The following is an 11,507-nucleotide window of genomic DNA, read 5'->3' as shown; positions in this document are numbered from 1 at the left end:
CAATCCACCCGCCTCGGCCTCCCGAAGTGCTGGGATTACAGGCATGAGCCACTGCACCTGGCTGATTTTTTGTTTGTTTGTTTGTTTGGCTTTCCTTTGTTTTGTTTTGTTTATTAGAGACAGGGTCTTATTCTGTTGCACAGGCTGGAGTGAAATGGTGCAATCATAGCTCACTGCAGCCTCAACCTCCTGGACTCAAGTCGTCCTCTTACCTCAGCCTCCCAAATAGCTGGGACTACAGGCACAAACCACCACACCCACCCAAGAATACATCCTGGGGCTGGGCACGGTGGCTCACACCTGTAATCGCAGCACTTTGGGAGGCTGAGGAGAGCAGATCACTTGAGCTTAGGGGTTTAAGACCAGCCTGGCCAATACAATAAAACGTCATCTCTACTAAAAATACAAAAATCAGCCAGTCATGTAATCCCAGCTACTTGGGAGGCTGAGAATCATTTGAAACCAGGAGACCAAGGTTGCAAAGAGCTGAGATCTTGCCACTGCACTCCAACCTGGGTGACACAGCCAGACTTTGTCTTAAAAAAAAAAAAAAATTACATATTGGGCCAGAGATGAGATAGGTGGCTCCCTCTTGTAATCTCAGCTACTTGGGAGGAGGCTGAAGCAGGAGTTTGAGCCCAGGAGTTCAAAATCAGCCTGGGCAACACGGCAAAACCCCATCTCTACAAAAAATACCAAAATTAGCTGGGTGTGGTAGGAGGATCACTTGAGCCTAGGAGGTCAAGGCTATGGTGAGCTATGATGGCACACTGCACTTCAGCCTGGATGACAGAGCAAGACCCTGTCTAAAAAAAAAAGAGACAGAGAGAAAAGAAAAGAAAATATTGTGCCTGTAAGAAAAGCTTTTTTAAAATATCTGATGGGTCTGTGAGTTTCACTGTCATTGCTTGCCCATTGGGATTTTTTTTTTTTTTTTTTTTTTTTTTTTTTTTGAGACGGAGTCTTCGCTCTGTCCGCCCAGGCCTGGAGTGCAGTGGCCAGATCTCGGCTCACTGCAAGCTCCGCCTCCCCGAGTTATGCATTCTCCGCTCCCTGCCTCAGCCTCCCGTGTAGCCTGGGACTACAGGGTGCCCGCCACCGTCGCCCGCTAGTTTTTTTGTACTTTTTAGGAGAGACGAGGTTTCCACCGTGTTAGCAGGATGGTCTCGATCTAACTGATCGCTGATCGCCTGTCTCAGCTCCCAAGTCGGATTACAGGCTGAGCCACCGCGCCCGGCCGCCAGTTGGGATTTAAAAAGGAAAAAAACAGAAAGAAAGTAGTGCTCCAAAGGACATGCTCCTGACAGCGGCTGGAGTCAGGGGGGGGGGGTGGTGAGAGATGGAAGAGTTGGCTGGGTCAGTGCTCGCCGCCTGTAATCGCCAGCATTTTGGAAGGCCAAGGCAGGAGGATCGTTTTGAGCTTAGAGTTTGAAACCCAGCCTCGCAACATGGTAAAATCCCATCCCTACAAAAAAAAAAAAAAAAAAAAAAAAAAATAGCTGGGTGTATGGCCTGTACGCTGGTGGTCTCCCAGGTCCTTTGGGAGGCTGAGGTAGGAAGGTTTGCTTGAGCCCAGGATGCTTGAGGCTGCAGGGAGCCAACGATTTGCCAGTGCACTCCAGCCTGGGTAAACAAAGGCAAAACCTGTCAAGAAGGAAAGAAAAGAAGAGGAGAGGTAAGGAGAGAAGGAGAAGAAAAGGAAAGGAAGGAAGGAAGGAAGGAAGGAAGAAGGAAGGAGGAAGGGAGGAAGGGAGGAAGGGAGGAAGGAGGAAGGATGAAGGAGGAAGGGAGGAAGGGAGGAAGGGAGGGAGGAGGAAGGGAGGGAGGAGGGAAGGAAAGAAGGAAAGGAAGAAAAATAGAAGAGAAGAGAAAGGAAGGGAGGGAGGGAGGGAGGGAGGGAGGGGAAAAGAGAGAGAAAAGAAAGGAAGGAGAGAGCGGAAGGAAGGTAGGTAGTAGTCAAGACTCATTCCAAGGTTTGGGGCCTGATCAGCTGAAAGTGAGAATTGCTATCACCATGCTGGGGAAGACAGGGTAACGGGCAGATTTGGGGTGTCAATCAAGACCTCAATTCCAGATGGGTTCAGTTTGAGATGCCCTGAGACATCCTTATAGAGAAAGCAAGACAGAGAAATACCTCAGGAGTTTAGGGAGAAGGGCTGGTGTGGTGTTTTTTATCACCACTGTTGCCATTTGTTTCTCTTTGCTGCTGCAAAGACCTCTCTAGAAAACAGTGTGACGTGCACAGCTGCTGGGTGTCACTTCCTAAAACCCAGCAGTCAAAGGCAGGTGCCAGGCTGGGTGCAGTGGTTCAAGCCTGTAATCCCAGCACTTTGGGAGACTGAGGCGGGTGGATCACCTGAGGTCAGGAGTTCAAGACCAGCCTGGCCAACATGGCAAAATCCAGTCTTTACTGAAAATACAAAAATTAGTCAGGCATGGTTGCGGGCGCCTGTAATCCCAGCTACTCCGGAGCCTGAGGCAAGAGACTTGCTTGAACCTCCAGGAGGCAGAGGTTGCAGTAAGCCAAGATTGCGCCACTGCATTCCAGCCTGGGAGACAGAGCAAGACTTCTGTCTGAATTAAAAACAAACAAACAAGGCCAGGCGCGGTGGCTCAAGCCTGTAATCCCAGCACTTTGGGAGGCCGAGATGGGCGGATCATGAGGTCAGGAGGTCGAGACCATCCTGGCTAACACGGTGAAACCCTGTCTCTACTAAAAATACAAAAAAATTAGCTGGGCGAGGTGGCAGGCGCCTGCAGTCCCAGCTATTTGGGAGGCTGAGGCAGGGGAATGGCGTGAACCCAGGAGGCGGAGCTTGCAGTGAGCTGAGATGGCGCCACTGCACTCCAGCCTGGGCCACAGAGCCAGACTCTGTCTCAAAAACAAACAAACAAACAAAAGGCAGGTGACAGTGCTGGGGCTGTAACCTGAGGCCACAGGACTCAGCCCTGTCTCCAGGATCATCTGCCTGGGGCTATGTCCCTCGGTGCTGTCCCTCCTGTCCCCCACATCTCAGTCCACCCTGTCCCCAAAGTTGAAGAAAGTAGAACCCACTCCCTAGTGGGACGGCTCATGTCCTGGGGTTGGAGCTAAGATTCCACGTCTATCCGTCACTGCATCCTTCAGCTCGTGTCTCCCCCTCTCTGAGCCTCAGTCTCCTCCTCTGTAGAGTGGGGGTGATAGCAGTCCCATTCCCAGGAGCTCAACATGATCCAGTGAGATTAGACATGAAAAGCGACCAGCACAGAGCCTGACACACAGCAAGGGTCCCCCAATACAGGTTTCAATTTCTATGATGTATTCATTATGACATATTGCATCTATCCGTGGTTGTGCCCTCGGCACATTTTAATAATAGCAGCTGGTATGCAGTAAGTGCTTACCACCATCAGGGGCATTTGACATGGAATAGCCCACTTCATCCTAACATGCTCATAACCACCTAAGGAGGTATGTACTATTATTTTTTTTTAAATTTTTTTTTGGAGACTGAGTCCCGCTCTGTCTCCCAGGCTGGAGTGCAGTGGCGCATTCTCAGCTCACTGCAACCTCCACCTCCCGAATCAAGCTCACTGCAACCTCTGCCTCCCGAGAATCAAGCCATTCTCCTGCCTCAGCTTCCAGAATAGCTGGCATTACAGGTGCACGTCACTGTGCCCAGCTAATTTAATTTTGTTTGTTTGTTTGTTTGTTTGTTTGAGGCAGAGTCTCGCTCGGTCGCCCAGGCTGGAGTGCAGTGGTCGGGTCTCAGCTCACTGCAAGCTCCGCCTCCCGGGTTCACACCATTCTCCTGCCTCAGCCTCCCGAGTAGCTGGGACTACAGGTGCCCACCACCTCGCCCGGCTAGTTTTTTGTATTTTAGTAGAGACGGGGTTTCACCATGTTAGCCAGGATGGTCTCAATCTCCTGACCTCGTGATCCGCCCGTCTCGGCCTCCCGAAGTGCTGGGATTACAGGCTTGAGCCACCACGCCCGGCCAAATTATTTATTTTTTAAGACGGAGTCTCGCTCTGTCGCCCAGGCTGGAGTGCAGTGGCATGATCTCGCCTCACTGCAAGCTCTGCCTCCTGGGTTCACACCATTCTCCTGTCTCAGTCTCCCAAGTAGCTGGGACTACCGGCTCCTGCCATCATGCCCGGCTAATTTTTTGTATGTTTAGTAGAGACGGAGTTTCACCATGTTAGCCAGGATGGTCTCGATCTCCTGACCTCATGATCTGCCCGCCTCGGCCTCCCAAAGGGTTGGGATTAAAGGCATGAGCCACCATACCCAGCCTGTATTTTTACTAGAGACAGAGTTTTTGCCACGTTGGCCAGGCTGGTCCCAAACTCCTGACCTCAGGTGATCCACTCACCTCAGCCTCCCAAAGGGCTGGGATTACAGGCGTGAGCCACCATGCTTGGCCTTTTTCTTTTTTTGAGACAAGGTCTCAGTTTGTCACCCAGGCTGTAGTGCAGTGGCATGATCTCAGCACACTGCAACCTCCACCTCCCAGGTCCAAGCGATTCTTGTGCCTCCTGAGTAGCGGGGATTACAGGTGCACACCACCACACCTGGCTGATTTTTGGCATTTTTAGTAGAGACAGGGTTCCTCCATGTTGGTCAGGCTGGTCTTGAACTCCTGGCCTCAAGTGATCCACCTGCCTCGGCCTCCCAAAGTGCTAAAATTACAGGTGTGAGCCACCACGCCCGGCTGGGGTGTATTATTATTATCTCCATTTTACAGATGAGGAGACAGAGGCACAGAAGGGGATGGGCCTCACACAAGGTCACAGAGCTGGTGAGCAGCACAGGTTATGGAGAAAAAACAATTCTACCCCAGAACCTCAGGTCGACTACGGATGAAATAAAGACTCAGGAAAAGTAAAACCGTAGAATGGACGGGGTGCAGTGGCTCATGCCTGTGATCCCAGCACTTTGGGAGGTCGAGGTGGGCAGATCATGAGGTCAGAAGTTCGAGACCAGTCTGGCCAATATGGTGAAACCCTGTCTCACTAAAACTACAAAAATATTAGCCGGGCATGGCGGCACAGCCTGTAATCCCAGCTAGTCGGGAGGCTGACACAGGAGAATTGCTTGAGCTCAGGAGGCAGAGGTTTCAGTGAGCCAAGATCGCGCCACTGCACTCCAGCCTGGGTGACAGAGTGAGACTCTGTCTCAGAAAAAAAAAAAAACGAGGCTGGGCACGGTGGCTCACGCCTGTAATCCCAGCACTTTGGGAGGCCAAGGTGGGCAGATCACGACGTGGTCAGGAGATCAAGACCATCCAGGTAACATGGTGAAACCCTGTCTCTACTAAAAATACAAAAAATTAGCCAGATATGGTGGCAGGCACCTGTAGTCCCAGCTACTCGGGAGGCTGAGGCAGGAGAATGGCGTGAACCAGGGAGGTGGAGGTTGCAGTGAGCCGAGATCGCACCACTGCCCTCCAGCCTGGGCGACACAGCGAGACTCTGTCTCAAAACAAAAAAGCAAAGGAAAATAAAAGAAAATGTGGAAGAGTCAGGTGCGGTGGCTCACTCATGCCTGCAATCCCAGGACTCTGGGAGGTCAAATCAGGCGGATTACTTGAGGCCAGCAGTTCAAGACCAGTCTGGACAACATAGCAAAACCCGGTCTTCACTAAAAAATACAAAAAGTAGCTAGGCATGGTGGCATCTGCCTCTAATCCCAGCTACTCGGGAGGCTGAGGCATGAGAATCGCTTGAGCCTGGGAGGTGGATGTTGCAGTGAGCTGAGATCACACCCTTGCACTCCAGCCTGGGTGACAGAGCGAGACTGTTTCAAAAAAATAAAGAAAATGTGGAAGAGTGGCCGGGCGCGGTGGCTCATGCCTGTAATCCCAGCACTTTGGGAGGCCGAGACGGCGATCATGAGGTCAGGAGATCGGAGACATCTGGTTTTTTTGTTTGGGGCTAACACACGTGAAACGCCATCTCTACAAAAAAAAATACAAAAAAAAAAAAAAAAAATTTACCACCAGGCGAGTTGGCGGGCGCCGTATCCCAGCACTTCCGAGGCTGAGCAGAGAATGGCGTACCCGGAGGCGATTTTGCATGACTGAGATCCGCACTGCACTCCCAGCCGGGGCGGACAGAGCAAGACCCGTCTCAAAAAAAAAAAAAAAAAATAAAATTGAAGATAAATTGCCACATGAGATGAAAAGCCTTCCTGTCCGTTATTTGGGAGATAGGCTGCTCAATAACCCAGGCTGGAATGCATGGTGGATCACCAGCTTACTGGATGCGTGAACTCCGGCTCAAGTACCTCCCACCTACTTCAGCTCCCTGAGAGCTGGGATATAGCCAGTGCTTCCATGCCTGGCCTATTTGTTTATTTTGTAGAGACAGGTCTCACTATGTACGCAGGGCTGGTCTTGAACTCTGGTGCCAAGGAAGCCACCCTCCTCAGCCTCCCAAATGCTTGGGATTACAGGTGGATCTAGTGCCCAGCCAACCATTTTTGTTTTTTTTTTTTTTTTTTTTGAGACCGGAATCTTGCTCCTGTCGCCCAAGCTGGATGCAGTGTGCGATCTTGGCGCATGCAACCTCAGCCTCCCGGGTTCACGCCATTCTCCTGCCTCAGCCTCCCGAAGTAGCTGGGAACCACAGGCACCTCCACCATGGCCCAGCTAATTTTTGTATTTTTATAGAAATGCTTTCACCGGTTTAGCCAGAGGTCTCGATCTCCCCTGACCTCTGATCTGCCCGTCTCCGGCCTCCCAAAGTGCTGGGATTACAGGCGTGAGCCACCGCGCCCGGCCGAGCCTTCTTAATATAACTTCACAGTGGGTTCTATTATATCAAAATTAAGAATTTCCCTCCAATGAAGGAGATCGTGGGTGAAGCAAATTTTCACATGACAGAATGGGAGGATAAATATACAATGTCTAAAACTGCACCTGGGTGATCAGGAGAGTTAGATGGTTTAATAAACAGGGAGTTCTTGGAATGATGCCTGGCACATAAGAAGCTGTAACTCATAACTCACTGTAGCCTAGACTCCTGGACTCAAGTGATTCTCCTGCCTCAGCCTCCCAAGTACCTGGGACTACAGGCGCACACCACCACAACCATTTTTGTAGAGATGGAGGGGTTGCTATGTTGCCTAGGCTAGACTCGAACTCCTGCCCTCAAGCGATCCTTTCAGCCTCAGCCTCCAAGTTGCTGGGATTAGAAACTGCAGCCACTGCACCTGGCAAAACAATGATGTTCTAACTCACTCAACCTTCCCTTCTGCATGTGTTAGCTGGCATTCAAGGATGGAATTTTTTTCTTTTTTTTCTGTTTTTTGTTTGTTTGTTTGTTTTTGTTTTTTTTGAGATGGAGTTTCGCTCTTTCACCCAGGCTGGAGTGCAGTGGCGTGATCTCCACTCGCTGCAACCTCCGCCTTCCAGTTTCAAGCGATTCTCCTGCCTCAGCCTCCTGAGTAGCTGGGATTACAGGCGTCCGCCATCACACCTGGCTAATTTTTTGTATTTTTAGTAGAGATGAGGGTTCACCACGTAGGCCAGGCTGACCTCGAACTCCTGACCTCGTGATCCGCCTGCCTCGCCCTCCCAAAGTGTTGGGATTACAGGTGTGAGCCACTGCACCCGGCCTCTTTTTTCTTTTAAAGGAACAGAGGTAGCACTCACATCTGAGCTGCTCACCGTTGGACTTCCCAGCCTCGGCTTTTAGGCATTCCTCTTGAGCTATAAAATCAGGAAGGAGGGCTGGGCACAGTGGCTCACACCTGTAATCCCAGCACTTTGGGAGGCCAAAGAGGGAGGATGGCTTGAGCCCAGGAGTTCGAGACTAACTCTGTGCAACATGGTGAGACCCTGTCTCTATCAAAAAACAAACAAACGGGCCTGGCGCAGTGACTCATGCCTGTAACTCCAGCATTTTGGGAGGATGAGGCAGGTGGATCACTTGAGGCCTTCAGTTCAAGACCAGCCTGGCCAACAGGGTGAACCCTGTCTCTACTAAAAATACAAAACTAGACAGGTGTGGAGGCGGGCGCATGTAATCCCAGCTAATCAGGAGGCTGAGGCAGGAGAATCGCTTGAACCTGGGAGGCAGAGGTTGCAGTGAGCCGAGATTGCTCCATTGCACTCCAGCCTGGGCAACAAGAGTGGAACTCTGTCTCAAAACAAACAAACAAACAAACAAATAAACAAAGGAACAGGCCGTGCACAGTGGCTCATCCCAGCATTTCAGGAGGATGAGGCAGGTGGATCACTTGAGGCCAGGAGTTCAAGACCAGACTGGCCAACATGGCAAAACCCCGTCTCTTTTTTTTTTTTTTTGAGGCGGAGTCTTGCTCTGTCGCCCGGGCTGGAGTGCAGTGGCCGGATCTCAGCTCACTGCAAGCTCCGCCTCCCGGGTTTACGCCATTCTCCTGCCTCAGCCTCCCGAGTAGCTGGGACTACAGGCGCCCACCACCTCGCCCGGCTAGTTTTTTGTATTTTTTAGTAGAGACGGGGTTTCACCGTGTTAGCCAGGATGGTCTCGATCTCCTGACCTCGTGATCCGCCCGTCTCGGCCTCCCAAAGTGCTGGGATTACAGGCGTGAGCCACCGCGCCCGGCCAAAACCCCGTCTCTATTAAAAATACAAAAAATTTAGCCAAGCATGATGGCGCACGCCTGTAATCCTAGCTACTCAGAAAACTGAGGCATGAGAATTACTCGAACATGAGAAGCGGAAGGTGCAGTGAGCTGAGACTGCACCACTGCACTGCAGCCTGGGCGACAGAGTGAGGCTCTGTCTCAAAAAAACAAACAAACAACAACAACAACAAAATTAGCCAGGTGTGGTGGTATATGCCTGTGGTCCCAGCTACTCGGTAGGCTAAGATGGGAGGATTGCTTGAGCCTAGGAGGCGGAGGTTGCAGTGAGCCGAGACCCTGCTACTGCACTCCAGCCTGGCCGACAGAGCTAGACACTGTCTCAAAAAAAAAAAAAAAAATTCAGAAAGGAGGTGCCCAGCGCTGTTCTGTGTCTAGAGCAATCCCATAATCCCATCACCCCTTCTCTGGGCACTTCCTCATCAGGAAACAGGAGCCAGGTGGAGTCTGGCTCAGGACTCTGCAGCCTCAGTCATGCTGTACCCTGGGCTCAGCATCCTGTCCTCTCCAAGTGAGCAGGGGGCAGCTCAGATGCCAGGCTCAAGCAGGGCAGGCAGCACAGTCACACAGAGGGCACTGGCCAGCCCAGGCAACTGATTGCTCAGTGGGATGGCAGAGGTCAGCAGAACAGGAAGGGAGGGACAATAGCTGTGCCTGTTGCCTGGCCTGCCACAGCAATCTCAGTGTTTGCCAGCTGGGAGGGGCCGGCCAGGCAATCCTCAGCAGCAAAGCTCAAGGTTCCATCTCCCCTTTCAGTCTGCCCCTCTGCAGGTCCTGGTGGGGCTGAGATGTACAACATCTCACCCTGGGAACTGCAAAGAACCAGTCTTTCTGTGAAGCTTGAGCAGGGTCTCAGCACTTAGAGGCTTCCAGGAACTACATACAGTTCCCAGAACACACGGTATTCAGCCCCAGTTGCTGTACAAGTGGCTGGGTTTGAACTAGAACAAGGAAATCTCTCCTGTCTCGGGAACCGAGTGTCCTGGCCTGGTCCAGGTGCATTTGTGACTCTTGTTTCTTGGATCTGTGCCCACCTGATAAATCCCCCTTCCTTATAAACTACCTGTTGTATTTGTCCACACAGGTTTGCTGAGAATCTGCTGTGCGGCAGCCTGAGGTGAGAGTGAGGGGTTGACAAGACAGACTTGGCCTCCACCCTCACAGTCAGATGGAGGAGACAGATCTATGAAAGGCTGGCTGCGCACCCTCTGTGACCTAGCCCATAGTAAGAGCCCAATAAACCAACAAGCAAATAAACTATCTCACCCTTGCCTTTCATTCCATCTTGCTTTTCCACACTGATTTACTAGCTCCCACGATACTGCACTATCCTAAAGCATACTGTATCGCTCAGTTCGGCTTTCGCACGCTCTGTTACCTCTACCAGGAGCACATTAGGCTTATTCACTGACGCGTCTGCAGAGGTAGGACAGAGCCTGGCACGGAGCAGGGAGCACATTCAATATTTGATGAGTGAGTGAATGAATGTCCATTGTACAGCCCAGGAAGTAGGGACACTCGGGACCCTCCCTATTCATGTCGGTCCCCCGCCCGCCCCAGAGAATGAATGCATCTTTTATCCCCTCCCAGGATGGCCGGGCTGGGGCAGAAGACGCCGGGCGGGGAACTGGGTTGGGGGCTGCCATTGACCCCTACCCAAGCCTCCTAAACGGTCCGCTTTCCTGGACGTCGGAAGTTCGAATCCTTTCCAGGAAACCTGGCCTAGGTCACCTGACTCCCCCGCCCCTCACCACCCAGGGAACCCAGATGGACACTCAGCCGACAGCACGTGGTTCAGGAGCCCCAGCTTCCTTCTCATTGGCCGCTCGGCTCCTTCCTCCTTCGCGATTGGCCGGGGCCCAGCTGCGGCTCCCCCCCTCTTCAGCCCTCCGTTGGTACAGCCCGTCGCGGCTTAGGCAGGGCGGGACGGTCCACTGCTTCGCGGCGCGGGGGGGAGTCGGGAAGAGCCGGGCGAGGCGGAGGGATCCCTCTGGAATGTTTCCGTCGGGTCCACCCGAAGCGGACGACGCGGATTGGCCGCAAGCACCGGGAGGCAGCCGCTGATTGGCCGGCCCCGGGCGTCGGCCCCGCCCCCCAGGCGCCGCTGCGGGAGAGGCCCGGGCTGGAGTTTGCGGAGGGCCGAGCCGGGTGCGCACGGGGAGGCGGCGGCGGCGCCGCCGCAGGTGAGTGACTTGGGCGGGAAGGATGTGTCTGCTCCGGGCCCCCGGGGGTCGCAGACCTGCGAGGATCCGGTCGATCGTGAGGGTGGGGCCGGCCCAGTGGACGCGACTGGAGGTCTAGGCTGCGCGCGGGGATGTCGGAGGCCCCTTTCCGGGGAGAGCGGGAGTGGGGGGTGGTGGGGGCAGTTCCCTTCCTGCTGGGGGGCAGGGGACAAACGCCTCCCAACGCTGGGCTGGGGGCTCTGGGCTTGCCCCTCCCCCCGTCCCCCGTCTGGACGGTCCCCATCCCAGCGTGGACAGGCGCGGGCTCGGTGTTTCTGACCCTTTGCTGGGCACTTCCCCTCAGCTAACAGCGTCTGAACCCTCCAGGGTCTGGGGGAGACGCAGTGAGAACCAGCGTCTGGATAACAATCATGAAAAACTCCACTCTAGCTAGCGTTTATTGGAGGGCTTCCGTGTCAGGTATTTACCATGCGGATCATTGACTCTAAACACCTCAATGGGAGGTGCTGTGCCTTGTAAAAAAGGTGAGGCAGCCGACCCAGAGAGGTGGAGTGACTTGCCCAAGGTCACACAGCTAGTAACTGGCACATCTGGCACTAGAACTCATGCCCCAGGGTCCAGAACTGGAGTCACAGCCTCTAGACTGGATACCAATAACTCATGGCTCAATTGTTGCTGAGTAGCTTCGGCCCCCTACCCCTCCCACCCCTACT

At 53.1% G+C, this 11,507-nt stretch overlaps 1 protein-coding gene across 1 annotated transcript in view; it reads left to right on the top strand.

Moving 5' to 3' along the window:
- Nucleotides 1–10,683: 10,683 nt before the first annotated feature.
- The window catches only part of GIPC1 (GIPC PDZ domain containing family member 1), a 21,141-nt gene continuing 20,317 nt past the window's right edge, over nt 10,684–11,507 (top strand). Inside the window, 1 exon segment of the mRNA XM_017851236.1 lies at nt 10,684–10,794. The gene's annotated coding sequence lies outside the window, so the exon portion shown is untranslated.

The sequence above is a fragment of the Rhinopithecus bieti genome, unplaced genomic scaffold, assembly GCF_001698545.2.
Source record: "Rhinopithecus bieti isolate Rb0 unplaced genomic scaffold, ASM169854v2 scaffold_33432, whole genome shotgun sequence".
Taxonomy (NCBI): Eukaryota; Metazoa; Chordata; class Mammalia; order Primates; family Cercopithecidae; genus Rhinopithecus; species Rhinopithecus bieti.
Note: the sequence above shows the minus strand (reverse complement) of the source record. Positions and strands in the feature narration are given on the sequence as shown.